At 41.9% G+C, this 17287-nt stretch overlaps 1 long non-coding RNA gene across 1 annotated transcript; it reads left to right on the top strand.

The window, feature by feature from the left end:
• Window positions 1-10682: 10682 nt before the first annotated feature.
• On the top strand, window positions 10683-12359 carry LOC138067028 (uncharacterized). The gene is made up of 4 exons (XR_011140698.1): window positions 10683-10829; window positions 11050-11080; window positions 11988-12064; window positions 12178-12359. It is a non-coding gene; the product is annotated as an uncharacterized lncRNA (long non-coding RNA).
• The last annotated feature ends 4928 nt before the right edge of the window (window positions 12360-17287 follow it).

The raw sequence follows: 17287 nt of genomic DNA, 5'->3' as shown, positions 1-17287 counted from the left end.
CTTTACATCATTTTCTGTGAGCAGAACGTGACAAACAGCTAAGCTTCATCTTGACAGTCTGTCATTTAAATCATCAGGGAGAATTTATGAGGGCAGATGGGAGCTTTTACCCACACAGTCCTTTACCCCAATAGCATTGCTACGGGCAGTACATGCTCCTGCATCACATGATGTAATCATGGCTCCAATTGTTATCTCTGAACAGTTCAGATTTGGGATATATCTGCCTTTGAATATTTACCATAAAACCAGTTCTCTTTCTAACAAGAAATTACAAGACTTGAAGGTTGGGAGCAGCCACTGCATGTCACATTTCTTAAAATCCCCAATAAACTGAACAGCCCTCTCTTAATTGTGAAATTAGAGAGCTCTCAACAATTTAACAAGAGGCAACAGAGGAGATGAAACTTGCCTTTTCATGTCCCTTAACAAGAAGGAAAAACACTTGAATGAACCAATTTGAGCTTAGGACTGGCGTGGATTTGGTCAAGAGACATTTCTGTACAGGTTCCAAACCTCACACATTTTAGGGAACTTGGCACAACTCCTTTCAAAACAAGACTCCTTCACCAGTCGCCAGCCACCCTCGAGAAAGGATGGGGTTCACTGCATCCTCAGACTTTACAGGAGGTGTAGGAGCAAGTTGAGACTAGGAAAAATCTGGCAACCGTGAGTTTACAAAGGGGGCAGATGAAAGAAGTTATGATCTACTGACCATAAACTGTAGGAAACATCTTTTGAGCATGCCTCACAGAAGGCTTGTTCCGAACTGAGTAAGCTCCATTATGATCAGTAAGCCCTCAAAAGTGGATTCCAGACAACTCATACAGAAAGAAGAAAAATCCCTTCAAACAGAAGAACACCCAAACAAGACAAAAAGGTAGAGGCTGCAGCTGAAGTGAGTGCAGCCAGAGGTAACATGAAAGGCTGCAGTCCAGGCACACAAGTCTACTGAAGCATCTCAAAGTATCACTGCTCCATAGACCTTATAAACCACTTCAGTGTTCCACTCCTTTAGTACTTCTCGAGTACTTCTCTGCCTGAACAGATCTCAGATTGCACAACTGTTCCACTAAGATGGATAGGAGATACCAACTCTGAAGAGAAAGAGTTTCTATTTTCAAATTCACTTTGGCAGCATGGCCCAGTCATTTTTGTCCTCTCCACAAGTGAAGCTAGCCTCCTTCAAAGGAGAGGGTGTATTTTCCAGGAGAAAGGTTTCTTCACAGCCAAAAAATGGACAACTGCTAGCTTTTGCTTTGCAGAGGCCAGAAATTGTAACACTAACCTGAATGTACATCTGCTTATTTCCACACACTTTCAAGGGTGTTTTTTTTGTTTTTTTTTGTTTTTTTTTTTTAGGGACTCGCAGCAGCAGTTGTGAGATTGAAGAGAAAAATATTTTCCTTCCTACTAAGTTTTTATGCCAGGTTCTCCCCAACCACTCTGAAAATATTAACAGAAGGCAGACAGTTCCTGTCCCTATTTTTAAAATTGCCGAACTGAGAGATTTGCTATACAGCTTGCTTAGGGTGGCGTGGCCAGTCAATAGAATAGCTGCTCATATCAGCATAATTTTTAAATGTCAGTATGATGCTTTACTCGTTGACCCACACCATGTCCCCCTTTTTCAAGCAAGTTAAAAGGAAAAACCCTTGTTTTCATACACTTGGATTTTCACATGAAATAAATTCTCCCAGGCTATCAGAGTTTGTGTCAGAATAACTTACATCTCCTGGGCCCAGTCCCATACGCATTTATGCCAAAGGCAAAACCCTAATGTACACATAGAGTGTAGCTAGGGAACACATGCAAAAGACATACTCTCCTTATGATCTTAAAACACTTTCTGTAGCATCCTGCTGGCTATAAGCATGCCTCACAGAAGGCTTGTTCCAACCTAAGTAAACTCCATTATGATCAATAAGCCCTTGAAATGGATTCCAGCCAACTCATATAAAAAAAGAAAAAATCCCTTCAAACAGAAGACTAGCCAAACAAAGCAAAAAGGCTTACATAAAAGTGACAATTGATTAACCAGCTTTCTAAAATACTAAGAGATCTAAGTGAGTGGGAAACAGCAGTGAAAATGGTTTAACTGCCAAGTCTTTTCCTATATTGAAAGATGCACAAAGGTTTTCCTTTATCAGAATAAGTTTTGTGAATAGATATTATCTCTAATAAAGAAAAGCCTTAGGCAAATATCCTTTTTTTCACCCCTGCTTGCCTTGCAAACCTCCCTCCCCCCCTTTTTTTTTAATATGACCCAGAATGAAGGGATCAATCTGCCCTTACGGAAAGACTTAAACTAACCAAACAATACAAACTTGGCCTGGCAGAAACATAAGCTGGGTGACTGTTCCCTTCCTGAAAGTATTTCTTTTCTCATCTGTTCCGTTCGCAAACACCTAGTTGCTGAAGTCAGCTGACCCATTTTCTCCTAGCAGCGAGCAGGGCATGAGCTCTTCCCTGAGAGAGTCCTTTCTCCTTTTGCCAGTGGTTCTGACTATGGTTCAGCGGAGGCATTAGCATGGGATGGATGACTTCTGCAGTAGAATCATCCTTGAGGACTGCTACATTACATGGAAGAGCTCTAGCATCTCATGTCATCCAGCATCAGATGTTCCCAGACCCCTTTCCCAAATGCCATTTTTGCAGTTAGCATCAGCAGCAGTACTTCCTCGCAAAACTAGGGGTAAGCAGATTTGATCCAACTCTGCAGGTCAGACACCACTTACAGCTACAAGGCCTATTCAATAATCAAAATTTACACCTTAGATTTGTAATTCTTGTTTTGCACAGATGAAGCTCAGTGTTTCAGATAACTGCTCCACACAGGCACACATGCATTGGTGTCAAATTTTTCCTTCTGGTGCCATAATCCTGAAACAGTAGGCATCTTCCAGCTTTGAAGACTGGCTTGGAAAACAGCATGTCTCATTTCAATAATTCTGAAGTGAGAGGCTTTCATGGAAAGATATTTATGCTAAACCACACAACACTTCTCACACTGCAATTCCTTCAACGTATCTGCATAAGTTGGGGAGACAGGACTTGTACTTGATCTGTATATTCAAAATCCATTTAGGTCTGTAATAAAACAGATGGTTCCAGCTTCCAATTCTAGCTGCTGGCCACCCCACCTCTCCTGCACAGAGGCAACTGTTTATGAAGTGGTATGTTTGACCTATGAACTCATCTCTCCTTCTCTTTTTTTTTTTTTTTTTTTTTAATTTTCTCCATTATTTTTAACCAGCATCAATTACCTCATCAAGTTCACTGCACAGCTGCACAAATGCTCAGAGCAGGCAGCTCAGCAATATGTCTAGGGCATGGCATCCTTTTTGACTGGGGAACTGTGTTGCTGCCAGATGTGGAAAAAGGAAAACTAATAATCTATATATCACATGTGAAAATAAACGTACCCAGTGGTTTATTTTGGAAAAATTCCTGAAAGGTGGATATAGGAGATTTTACAGTAAAGTTTCAACTTCAATTGTGAGGCAGCTGCTGCTACCTTTTTATCTTTTAGTGTCAAGAAACCAAAAGCTTTCTCTAACTGGCACTTCAGAACAGTGGTCTAGTTTGATATCTCGCAATTGCTCTCTCTCATCCTTTTTACTGCAGGACGCACATGCTCTCCCCTTCTCTCTTCACCCTTATTCTTGGAACAGAGGCACCGAGTTTTACCCAGAGAGTAGAGAAGCACTGTGCTAGCTCTGTATACCATGTCCATACTGACCAGTCGACCTCAGTCCAGTTCCAGCACTGCCCTACAAATGTCTCCTGCTGTTAGTTTGAGGCAGGTCACGTGCATGGGGACAGGTCATACATACTGGGACACCAACAAGTTAAAAGGAAATGAAGATTCAGTTGGTAACCCTGCCTAACAGCTGCTGCATTCCTTTCAAGTTCATGAGCACTTTCTTGCTTCACCTTGAAAGACCTCGGAGCAGACAGCTTTCTCCAGGCCTATGGTTCAGCTCAACCTCTCATCTCGGCTACAGTCTGAGACATCTGAACAGCACAGAAGGCACACAGCATATAGAAGTGACAGTACTTTCACATGCAACAGAAAGCAGCAGGAAACCAAACCCCAGCTCAGACTGAACAACTAAATCCCGAGATATCTCAGCCCCAGATAAAGGAGGAAGTGCCCAATTGTTGACTTCAATCAGTCCTGGCAGTCTTCCTGGGTCTTAGTATCTATAGGTTCCCTCCTAGTTCTAACTGCAGGTAAGATTAAAATAACTTTTCTCTGTGTTTATACAGCTCTTAGTGAAGAGGATCTGAGGTCAGGATGACCTGTTGTTGGTCTTTGTTTTATAGGACAAAATCTGTGATAATGGATGGTCTTCTGTCCTTAAGTCCTGTAGTGTGGTGTGTCCAAAATGCATCAATTTCTTTGTCTTGTGCTGACTGTGTGTGGAGTTTTGAAGATGGGATTCCTCACTGAGTAGTAGGAGGTTTTGAGATTCAAGCACTGTAGTAGTCAGGTAGACGTTTTTGTCAAAACTCCTGGTTCTTGATCATACTAGAAAGCTAAGTCTACGCTGAGTTGAGCTGATGTTTTGTCTAAATTACCGACTTATTTCCATGGACTGTTCAAGGACTTGAACAGTGAAACCCTGCAACTGAAGAGACATATCAATGGCGTGACAGCAGGCTGTAGCCTGCACAACTTTTGCATACTAAAATCATCACTCTCCTTCACTAGGATTGTACAAAGTAACTTGGCTGCTAGTCTATTGCCACCTACTTAGCTGGAAGCTCACAGGGGGAAAAGAACTGACCCTAGCCCCACCGTGCCACAGAGCTCCAACTCTGGGCCCATCTAAGACAACTAGTCTTGAAGTACCCAAAGTCAGAAATAACGTATAAAAGGGCTGAAATGAAAACTCCAAAAGAAAGTCAGTCTGTGTTGCATTCATTTGTTAAGGGAATTAGTGGAATGCCAGCATTTGACAAGTCACCCCACTGTCTCATATATGGAAAAATGAGATAAAATGCAGGTGTTTTAACAGAGGTTAAAAAAATGCAGGTGTTTTAAACAGGCTGTTTATTCAGCCCTGCAAAAGAGTGCACTCAATACAACAAGTGCCAGTATTCAAACTTCTCTGGCTTTGCTGTTTTTCACAGACACCCTGGAGCATTCTATCAATTATTGTGCATTTGTCAGCACTAGGCAGTTGCTGTCACATGCTATCCATAGATCAAAGTGCTAATCCATTGTTAATTTAGATTTGCTGCATTAAACCTGCCTTAATGAAGTGAAATACAGAGGTATGCAATGATGAGACCTTGCTGAAAGAATTAAACTTGACACAAATTTAACCATTTCTCTGCTTTCTCAAGCTTTTCTCACATACCGTATTTTTGGTGCACTTATATTTGTTCAAACATTACCTGTAAGCATTTGACAACACGTACCACAAAGACATGAGGCTGACATTTGTAAAATATTCTACCTCGCTCCTGGGATCTTGAAAAAACGTCCCATTACCTTAGCCCATAACATCTCCCCTTGACAGCAAAGTTTTCACCTTGGTCACAAAGGGCAAGCAATGACTTAGGGGTCCTTGTCTCTCCACAACTTCACTACACGACTTCACTATAAACATCGCTAAATGTTAGTCCTGCGTATCATGTGCGTGACAACAGATCAAATAAAATGAAAAGCATACCTGTGACACTGTGTCAAGTGATGATAATTTACATTGTTACAGCCTTAAAAAATGACTAAAACAGGTTCACTCCGGAAGTTTTGCAACCAAAAACACAACACATGTAAAAAACTTAAGTAACATCACAAACATAATATACAAAGGATTTTTGGACGAGAATTTATAAAAATGAAAACATTCAACTCCAGCTATTGTTTCTAGTCTATAGTAAGATCTATTTCAGCACATACTTGGGGTTACTAAGTGAAGATTTCACTTTAGAAAGGAGAGAAGTCAAGAAGAAAACCACCTCTAGTTTAACTACAGATCATGTGACCCGTCTTTCCAAATTCTATCTCAGTCTCTGGACTTCATATTTGAAGAAAGAATATGAAAATACTCTGATGATATTTGCTGTTCCTCAACTGCTTTTTAAAATGGAACAATATAGCAGCATAACTCTCTCCTTATACAGATGAAAATTGATTACATCACCTAGCCATTCTAGCTGGAACAGATGCATCATTGTGATGGAAAAATCCATGTGTTCACATCTGCCTATTCAAACCACATTTATTCCTGCCAGAAATAACCATGTGAGAGAGAAAGAGAGAGAGAAAGTGAGTGTATATGTGTGCGTGTATCTGTGTGCGTGTGGCCAGGGGGGGAGGGCAGGGAGAGCACAGGTGTTTGGGTGCCTTATTGTGTAAGGAAAGTGGCAGAGAAAGCAATTTGATCAGCATATCCAGGATGTATTATCTGGACTCATTGAGAGTATGCTCTTTAAAGCCATGGAGAGCAGTAGTTACCACTGTAAAGCCCAAGTAGCGGTACACACACACAGATGACATGACCATCTGATGCATTTTTGATACAGTATTTTACTCCACAGGATCACTGTGAGAAAGGTTGCTCATAGAGGCAAACCACAACAGCGCTTTGAATGCCTTAATTGAAGAGAATGGAACAGCAAAGCAAACAGCCATGCCCTTGCCTGACATCAAGTGTTTTTCATTTAATGTTGCTATGAGTTTTTTCTGCCTACTACATTTTATGAATGCTATTGACCGCAGAGGAGGTATTTTAACAGGTCTCCACTGCCAAGTTACTTGTGCAAGTGTTTGTAATTTAGCCCAAGGAAGCAAATTTCGCTATTAGCGTATCGACAAAAACATGCATTTATTTTGAATTTGTATTATGATTTTTTGACATATCATGAATAAATATTTGTTTTTAAGAAGTGTTTCATTTTCAAGGACACTTGTCACTTGCACCAAAAGTCTTTTGGTACTATTCTAGTATTGTTTGCAGAAACCAACAACGCAACTAAATTTAGCTAAGATCTTCTGAAAAAGTTTCCAATGTAAGACCAAATTCAGAGTCCTACATTGCAAAAATCTTCAGAAATGGCTGTCCTGTTTATAGACAAAAAATACACACCAAAACAAAAAATTAACAGGAATGTTTCCATACAGTTACATACAAGATAAAACATGGCTGGTGTGAACAACGTATCCTGCCTGTTAAATATCTGCTGAGCTTGAACTTGACCTCTTTGGACACACCTTCCTTCCTAAGGTCAGCCTTCTCACCATGGCTGAGAATGATTTCCCCCGCAAATTCTTCACTGCTCTGGAAAATTTGGTTGCATCAGCAAGCTGAAAAAGTTATTTGCCCAGGTTTTGAAGGGGCTAAATGGCCATTGGTGATTTGAGTTTGGCTGCGGGTAGAAAAAGCCTACCCTCAGGTATTACAACTAACAGTGTCTATACAGGCGGTATCATGCATGCTCTTGGTTCATTTCGCTTTATCTTGATATTGAAGAAGTCAGTGCTTCACAGTCAATAAGACAACGCAGCAAGTTTACTAATAGCACTTTTTCATTTACAGGTTCAGTTACACAGTAGATAAACTGCTAGACTAAACCTTCACGCCTCCAGGGTCTCTGACTGCCACGGAGCCAGGACTTCAGGCCTGAGACTTTGTAATATGAAACACTCAGAAACAACCAGAGCGTAGAAGTCCTTTAATTCCCCATAACTGTCTTGAAAGATGCTGTGCCTAACTGTAAGAGCTCATTTCCACTTTAAGCAACTTCATTTCAACTCCTAACAGTATCAATGGCATGATTACCATGAATTTAAATGACATTAGGATAGGGCCTCATTGAAGCATGCAGTCCAGCCAACTACATTAGATAAGAAAGTATCAGTTGCAAAAAAGCTCCCCTCAAGAAACATAAAAGTAATGGAGAGGAAAACAGAGGCTTTTTGTCATTCTGCTGTGCATTATAAAGTAGATAAGAAGTCACATTAATATGAAACTTTATAACCATGTTTTCTGATGTTATTACCACCTGTGCATGAATTAATTCTTCATATTCTCCATCTCCGCACTCAGCGTACCTATCACATGGCACCAGCTTCAAAACCCTCATTACATATCCTCAAAGGAGCACTGTCTACACCCACACATTATTTATCACACTGCATCTGAAGAGTTTGCATACCTGCATCCATCTCCTCTCCCCCAGGCAGCCCTATTCAGGTAAGCCACAAGCCACACTTTGCTGTTATTATTCAACCGTGTATGGGCAAACCAGAACAACATGAAGCAACCAGCCTATACAGATAGCTACAGACACCTTTGTAATAGTTTCTCAATACTGCATGTGGCTGAGACACATTTATTCGGATGAAGGTTAAAAGATGTGTCTGGTACCATACAACCACCCTGCCTATCAAGGCACATGCAACAACACAGCCATGATAGCTACTACATAACAAAAGGGCAGCTGTGGACACAGGAAAAAAGTAAAGTAACTTCGCATTCAGTGAGGCTGGGCCATTATGAGCATAGCTTTTATTCTCTCTGCATGCTCACTGCCCTTATCCCATGACATGTGGACCCTGGCACCATTAAAACAGTACGTTGCTGTAACTGGGTACCGCTCTTCCCGACTAAGAGGCTATTCACAGGAGACACTCAAGCAAGAGACCCCGCCCTCCCGGGACGGGCAATGAAAGACTCTGATGGAAGTCAGTAGCCTCAGATTCGGGAGACGCAGGCATAGCTCATGTGTTGCCCATAGTCCTCCTGTGTGACCTTTTGCCAGTCCTATAGACTTTACATCTCACTCTTTCATTTTACGCAGGGATGTCTGAAATAACAAAGCTGAAAAGCATGGGGCCATCTCACAGCACCAAAACTAGCAGTGCCTGTACTATCACCCACACACGGCTTTGAGAAAGTAACCAAAAACCTCACACAAGAGCAAACCCTTCATCACAAATACACTACACAAGAGACTGCTAGAATTGAAAATGGGATTTTTTTTTCATGCAGCTAAGCGTGAAAACATAAATCCAGAACATTTTGATGTGAAGCACTTTCTAAATAAAAGCATCTGCTTTACTCTTTTGAGGTTATAATCAAGTTTCATATATGGCTTGATCCTCAGCTGTTCAGTACATATACACTCAAATTAATGGGAGTTAAATATCCTAGGTCTTTCTGAAACCATGGCTACCGCTCAAGAATTTAAATAGCTAAATTTGGATATGTACCTTTGAAATATGCATCTTGCCAAACAGGTGAAATATGTCCATCTCCTCCAATGCCTGGATTCCTTGATTTTAAGTCTGAAAGGAAGCAATCTGATCATGCTATCCGATTTCCCACGTTGGACATGCCAGAAATATATGAAGCATCTCCAGAAGCACTGAATTTCTGGTTGTACTCACTGCCTGGTTCATTCCCTGATATCTAATCTCAAGCAAAGGAATAAAGCTAGCTTTTTTGTGTATTTTACAAGATCTGATCGTGTCGTGACCCATACTTCACTTAAGTTCAACAAGTACAAGATCACAGTTATGTTATTTGCTATGAAAGCTTTGGTTTTTTAATGTATTCATTTATGTCTAGAAAAAATAGTAAGCACAGTCATATGAAGCAAAAAGACAAATTACAGCCTGCTGCGCTTCCAAAATGTTTCCAATTTAAAGAAATAACTGCTTCTTCACAAGATGGCTTTCTACAGGGAGACTTTCTACTTCTTCCTGTCCAACTGTTTTTCCTCGACACTATCTGCATGATTGCCTTGGACACTTGTTTACAGCATGAAAATATATGTATGATCTAAACAGATATTTATATAAATATTCCCGCAGATTTACTTAAGGAGAACAAATTCCATGAGTAAAATAGATCGCCTGGAAACAAAACAGTGATTGTCAGACCGTGACCAGGGTAGTATTACATAGACAACTGCAGCTGATTTTTTTAGTTACCAGACAGAAGGCAAATGCAGCAGGAGTCTCTGCTGCTCTCCCGTCTCCCTTAACGGACTCTCTATTTCAGCTTTTAGTGCCTTGCCGCCTCCCTTCACATGACAAGCTCATCACTTTAATTAGCTGTCCTGTTGCTATTTCCTCTTTTTTTGAAAAGTGCAACCGTTCCTTCTATATCTGTCTGTAATTTGCGTGAAGAGTAGTTAGTCATGTGGCTCTAGTGGCAAACTACATCCACCACCACAGTAAAAACTGTTATGAACTGCCCTCATGCTAAGAGGTGCTCAATACAGCATTGCTTCCTGCTGGTGAAAGCTGTTTCTTAACTTAGAGTTTTTCCTTTTCCTAATAGCTGTTCTTCCTTGTAAGAGAAAATGGAAAACAGGACACACATCGAGAATTGGATATAAAATAATTTGATAACAATAAAAAAATAAACCTAACTTGATAGACCTACCAGACAACAGCCTGCAGCTTTTAACATTAACAGAGGCTGTGCCCAGTTAGAGGAAACTGTTCCACTGATAACCACAAATTGCAAGTACAGCCCCTTTGATATACATGGTGCAAGAACATCAAACACCTATAGCCACCCCCAACGTGTTCACACTCATATTTAGGAAGTACGCCTTTCAAGTCATAGGAAATCCAAGTCATATGATATCCATATAAAGTTCCCCTTGCTCTTTTTGCAAATGCAGTCATATTAACTCAACACACAAAGCTAAACTCCAATTTCAGTAATTCAGAGAGGCCTACCCCCCCTTATAAGCGGCTAAAAAAATTTTGCCCCTCCTAAAAATCAGTATTTAATAGTAAACATCATTGCAACGGATGAAACAGAGCCATTTTCAACTTACATCTATTTCGGTGACTGGTAAGTTATACCCATACATATATTCCGTTTTAGAATGAAAGGAGATATGAGTAACTTATCTAAGTGCCTGTAGAAATCTCTTTCTATATATAAAATAAGAATACCGCAGCTATTCTTCCTTTAGATTCTGATGTTTACACCTTTGCTCTCTTGTGTTTGAAATTACCCCAGCACTGGCTACATGTAAACGAAACATTTAATAACCATTCTCTCCTAACAGACAGCCAAACAGCTACAGAGCACATATTCAGGTAAGGAAGAGAAGAACGGAAGAAATCAAATCTCATCGGTTGTGTCGAGCAAGAGAGGAATACTGAAAGAAAAGCAGCTCAGAGCAGTGAGGCTTCTGAACATATTTCCATATACTTGTTCTTGCTTGGCATTTTTTGGACTCTGGACATTCCACTGGTCAGCAAAACAGCCTGTGCCCAAAAAAAATCAGACATGCCCAGCAGGGGCCAATATAGGTGAAAACAGTGCAATCCCCTTTTCACACTTGCCTGGGTCATGGTAAGCACTGGCAAGGTGGATTAAAGGCTCTGAAGAATTTGGCAATGGTGGTGAACACCAGCTTTTCTCAGAAAGCTTCTAGGCTAAGGCAGGAATACACGCGTGTTCAGAGCGCAAGTAAGCTGCACGCGGAAGGCCTCTCATAAGAGTCTCAATGAAGGGAACTCAAGGTCACAAAAGGTTTCAGAAATCATTAACTTGTCTAAAGCCTGTCCAAGAGATGGGGCCTAGTTCATATTGTCAGCTCACCTCACTGAGTATAGATAGGTAGGTGGGTAGAAGTGTATCAAAACCTGTAATTCAGACACATGGCTTTAAAATCGCCATCCACAGCCGAAGAGATGCTTTTGGGGAGGGGAATTCGTCAGCCTAAGGCATATATGTGCTTCTGCAGCCACTCCACCTTGCCCAGGAGGCCCAGCCACCCCGCTTCTTTGTTCTTGTTCTTTGAACAAAGCTGCTTCTTTGTTCTTGTTCTTTGCCCTTCCTTAAGGCAAAGGTTCCTGATGTCAGCCCCGGAGGGGAGGCACCAGTTTGCCCAAAGCCCCAACAGTTTGTAGGAAGACAGCACATGTGCAGAACCAGCAGTTGGAAAATTCAGCTTAAGGGTGTGGGATATGACCACCAGATCTTTCTGTCTCATCACAGAGCCAGTAGCTGGAGCCTGACTCATGCCAGCTATGTTCCTGCTGCTCAGTTTGCATTTTAAGTGGGCCTTTGAAAAGGTAAGCCCAGCGTACAGTCAGTTCTCCTACAGCTAAGCACTGCTGGAGTTATGGGTCCTGGCAGGCTCTTGTCCTTGGGAAGGAACGCATCTCAGATCTTTATTTACCTTCAGGAGACCGTACCCATATCGACTCAAGGAATGAAGAGAAATTCCCTTGGGGCAGCCAGGCATCTCTGTTAGCCTTTGCTAACAGCTCCATCTCTCTGTAACATGATTTCTTGCAACTTTATTTGGTGCCTGTGTCATCTAGACAGTCCTGGTCCTAAAGCTTCACTTGCCACTCTGAGCAGCCATCATCCACAATGTGTTATGTTCAGTAGCTGGACTGCAATATGCAGTCTCTCTGGAAGATGCTGCATGTTGCACAACCCATGTTTTCAAGTCTGGTGTGTTTAATGACAACGTTGTAAAATTTTCCACTGGAAATAAAAAACACAAGCACAGCTCAAGTACTGATGAAAATTCAGTTTGAGGTCCTACCAGGCTTCCAATATCATGTCAAGTAACTAACAAAGCCTTCCTAAACTTAGCCTTTGCATGCTAACTACATGACAACTAAATGACACACGTTCTTTTCTTTGGGCTGGTCAGAGTATGTGGTTGGTAACATTCATAGTAGGCTAGATGCCTACATTCAGTATTCGCTGTTAGACAAAGCTGGTGAAGGAAGAGTTCTAGCCAGTTTCATTGGAGCTGAAGTTCACCTTCAAACAAGCATATTTGCCTTTAAAAAAAGGCTATTTGTGGAGTAGGGCCAAATATTCTTCTTGGACCTAACTTAGAAACTGCATTTATTAGTATCTCAGGCAGATGCTGTTGTACATATTTCCTGTTGCATACAACTAGCAAGGGGCACAATACACTTTGGGAATCTATATCCAGGCACAGAAATAGTTCATCTGAGATTATTGAAACAGATTCAGCTGCCTGACTCCTGCTCCTGGCTGCTCCACTGGCACTTCTCACAGAGATGAGGTCTCCGTATTACAGATGTACAGAGGCTTCAAAGGAGCACTGCGTGTTAGAACCAAGCAGATGAGGGAGGCCTCCTTGGGCAAGCTTGAGAAATTCATTTCCTACCGAACTTGATAACTTGGTATATTCTAAATAAAACAAGCTCAAGAAAGGAATCCACAGCTTTAATAGGAGATTTACCCTTATAGGGCCAAAGGAACATGAAAAGGCAGTCTTGATCCTTTAGAGCTGTCAGTTCAGACTCCCCACTCTGTGCCTGCTACCAGCCTTACATTTCAAAACTCTACAGCGCAGCAGTCCCACCTCTCTTGCCAGATGCAGCTGCTTGAACTGGGCTCCGATTCATACCCTGCTTATCTCTGGGGAGCAGGTCACAGACCAGAGGAACATCCTGTGCACACAGCCCCATAGATGAGCACGTCCCTCTGAGTCATGCACCACACCGAGGAGTTTCTCCACCAAATCACATGGTGCACAGGGATACCAACCCACCACATGGTCCAGCAAGCAGGCCAGCCCCCTCTTCCACACCTCAGTGGCAAGGACTTCACTGGGCAACAAGGAAGTTAGAGTCATTGCTGAACAAGATGCCTTTGCCAAGGGAAGAGGACATTAAAGCTGAGGCCAAAAGCACATTTCGAGGAAGGCTACTTAATCCATTAGTGCAACAAAAGCACTGTTCTGTTCATGGCCTGTGGCAAGGATTAGTTTTCTCCTGTACAAACTTTCAACAGCTACTGCTGCTGAAACCCAGAGGGTTTTCTTCTTCACCTGAAAGGTTAGTGACTGTCTCAAGGGATGAAGGTAGGCAGACTGCCCACACCCAGTGCAGATCTAAGCAACCCTTCAAGTCTGTAGCTTCAACACTAGCACATCCCCCGATACCCTGACAGCCCTTTGTTACCTTTCAGCCCTCTCCATCAGATGCTCCAGGACACCTCAGGGGGTCCTGCAGGTGGTTTCAAAACAATGGGAAACTTCTAGTAGCTCCTACATGGGATGGCCATAAAACAAAGCAGGCTTCTTCACTGACTTGACAGGAGCACCAGGTATAATTAGTATGTACATAGGGATTTAAGTCAGAACAGGAATCTGCCTGTTAGGCTATGAGAAAAAAGACAACAAAACCCAAAAGCTCTCGAGGGCAAACTGATTGGACAACAGCGGGCAAGCCATACGTTAGGTCTTTGTGGTATATCTAAACTTCACACCCCAGCATGTCCCAAAGCTGTCGTACTCAGTCAGCCATACCTGGTATCTGGTCAGAGCACAGTATGATTTATGTCCTCGCTGCCCGGCCCAGGTTTTTCCTCACAGACACAGGGGATGCTGCACACCTGAATCCCTTCCCGACAGGACACAAACTCCAACAGAGAACTTGGGAGACTCTGCTAGGTCCCGCTGTTAAGTCACAGCCCTTGTGACTTAGCAGGCCATTAGAATTGACAGGGAAAAACAGTGGTGAGCAGACAGGCAGAAAGGTCTTGCTGACCTTAAAAACATGCACTCAAGCAAGGAAACACCCCCGCTTTGCAATTGCCTTCAGAAACACTGAACAGCTGTGCTCTTGCAGCATTGCTGATGACCATGACTGTAAAGCACAGGGTAAAAATAAAAGTCTTCACACATTTGGACAGCTTCTCAAAGCTATGTTCAAGGTCATTACCTGAACGTCTCTTAATCTTCTCTGGATCACTAAGGGACAAGGAGGTTGAACTGCGATTCATGTGAGAACATCAGAAATACCAGTGACAGCTTCTGTAGATACAGTATCATTTTATCCAGAGGAAGGAGAAAAAAAGGAGATCAACCTGTATCTTACTAACTGAAGGGGAAATAGCAGGTAGCGTTTGTTCATTTTCATCCATTAACAAAAAGATCCAGTGATAGCTGTTAATAATTGTTACCCTTTTAGACCACCAAAACTTATACCAGTAAGAGTGCAGACTACTGTCACTGAATAATGTTTTTCACCTATAAAAATCCCTCCACTATTTTTTATTATTGTACTGATAAAAATAACCCGCAAGCAACTCAAGACGCATCTAACTTAAACAACATTAAAAGTACAAATCAACAAATCCACTGAATTATATTACTCACTGGACAACATCAGCTTGTCCTACAGAACTTCATCAAATGTCATGAAAACATACTTTCCAGTACAGAAGTTGAGCGCCTATATGCCCTTTTTATAGCTGATTTATCTAAGGCATCAAATAGGCTAGAAAAACTTAAGATGCCATAGGAAAGCAAGGTCAGGCTAAAGCATCAATATAGAAGCAGTCAGTAGTAATTTTCCCCAGCACAGAATCAGCCCTTGCTAACTTTTGACACTCTGGCTGCCTGCAGTGTCCCCTTTGGATCCAGTCTGCCCCAGGTCAAAAGGACTGATGCAAAGTTATTGATGTAACGCTCTCTAACATACACTCTACTGAAGGTTAGCATCTCATTTTCACATAACAGCCCTTATTTGAATTGGCTGCTTGCAAAATAACCTTGCAAGACAAAGAGCCCAAAATAGCATCATGCTCCTGTTCCGTTACTTCATACTAGGTAACACCAGTGATGATGGTCTAAAGACACCATTTTGCAGCTTCGCTGTTTTATGAATTGCCACATTTGCTAGATTCAACATGTACAGATCAGGATGTTAAAACACAGTCCTGATGCAACACTTTTTTTAATCTCTGATTTACTAACCTGCATTAACATTTTTAATTGAGCATTCTAGCGAAGGACACATTACTCTAACATTGGAAGTCCATGCACAGCACATCTTCAATGTGCTGCCCCTTACTTGTGACCAGCATGCAGCAAAAAGATGAAGACAGCTGTTCGGTTGGATTTTCTTCAGTCACCACAAACACTCAATCCATTAATAAGAAATGCACATCTGACTTGAACTCATCCTTTTTCTGCAGAAACTTTTGGCATTGGATTTGAACACAAAACTCCAGGACAATAAAACAAGAGCAAGAAGGCAAGAAATACCACTCGTTTTAAGCTATAGTTTGCAGGTTTTAGGCTGCATTATGTTTAGGAAGAGGACAGTATATCAGCATTACTATCAGTAGCAAGGGGCTAGGGTCCGCATGCTAAGATATCTCTTCCCATCCTAACCTACTAACTGGAGCTGTTCACCAAGAGGTCCATGTGGCTCCAGTTAGCCATATGCCAGTTGGTTCCTGCTTCTGGCTGGCTCTGCATCCAAGGTGCCCTTCTCTAGCAGCACCCACACCTGCCCAGGTGCTTCCTCGCCAAGCAAGGCAGCAGCCTGGCACCTGTGGGGAGCAGCCCCTCAGTGACTCAGAATGGAGACCGTCCCCAGCAATTCAGGAGTCTTATTCCTACTCAAAAACCACAAACAAAATCTGAAATAAGGTGAAAGGCATATAACAGCTGCTCTGCCTATGCCTGCAGCTCAGTCTTCGCTGGTCTCTGAGCAGCAGTAAGGTCCACCAGCATCACCACGCTTTGCTCCTCCCGTCAGCCTCCTCTGTGGCTGCAGCAGCAGTCTCAGTTTCAGCTTTAATTCCCAACTGCCACAGGTTGTGTCCAGGGTTTCCCCGGACAACACCCACAGATGGACCACCACAGCCCTCACGCACTGGGATGCGGGCATTTAGCTGGACTACAAAGTAACTGCCTCTGGCATCGCTTTTAAGGTTCACATCCCCACAGCAAAGAGCAGTCAACTAGTTAGCTAAAATCCCTGCCTAGACAAGCTGAAGATACATTTGTTACTCTACCAACCTGGGGACATAACGAACTGTATGCAGATCCTACTGGGTTGATAATTAATAGTGAAAATGTAACTCAAAACAGAAAGGCAAAGCTGATCATTAATCCATAGAAGAGTTCATCTTGAAGGGAAAAGATTAAAGCTTTGCAAGGAACTATGGTAGCTTGTTAAAAGTGAAATATTTGGTCTAATGTTTGCCCTTCAAGTCATTCCATTCCAGACTGTCTAGAGTAAATCTGCTAGCGTTTTGGCCTCTAGATAACCTAAACTAGTAAATCAAAGAGAAACAGCATATAATTAAAAACTAGTCTGGTTCAGATTATAGAATATACAATTTATTTTCACAAGAGGACAAACCCCATAATTCACTTCACATTTCACCACTGTCTTGAAATATAGTCTTTTCACTAGTGAAAATAAATTGCCTGGCAGCTGTGTTACATATTTTACCTAAACGTATATTTAGATCCATCACGTGTACAATACATCAGATTTGTAGCA

The sequence above is a fragment of the Struthio camelus genome, chromosome 4, assembly GCF_040807025.1.
Source record: "Struthio camelus isolate bStrCam1 chromosome 4, bStrCam1.hap1, whole genome shotgun sequence".
Lineage (NCBI taxonomy): Eukaryota > Metazoa > Chordata > Aves > Struthioniformes > Struthionidae > Struthio > Struthio camelus.
The sequence above is the reverse complement of the archived record's forward strand: the minus strand, read 5'-3'. Positions and strand labels throughout refer to the sequence as shown.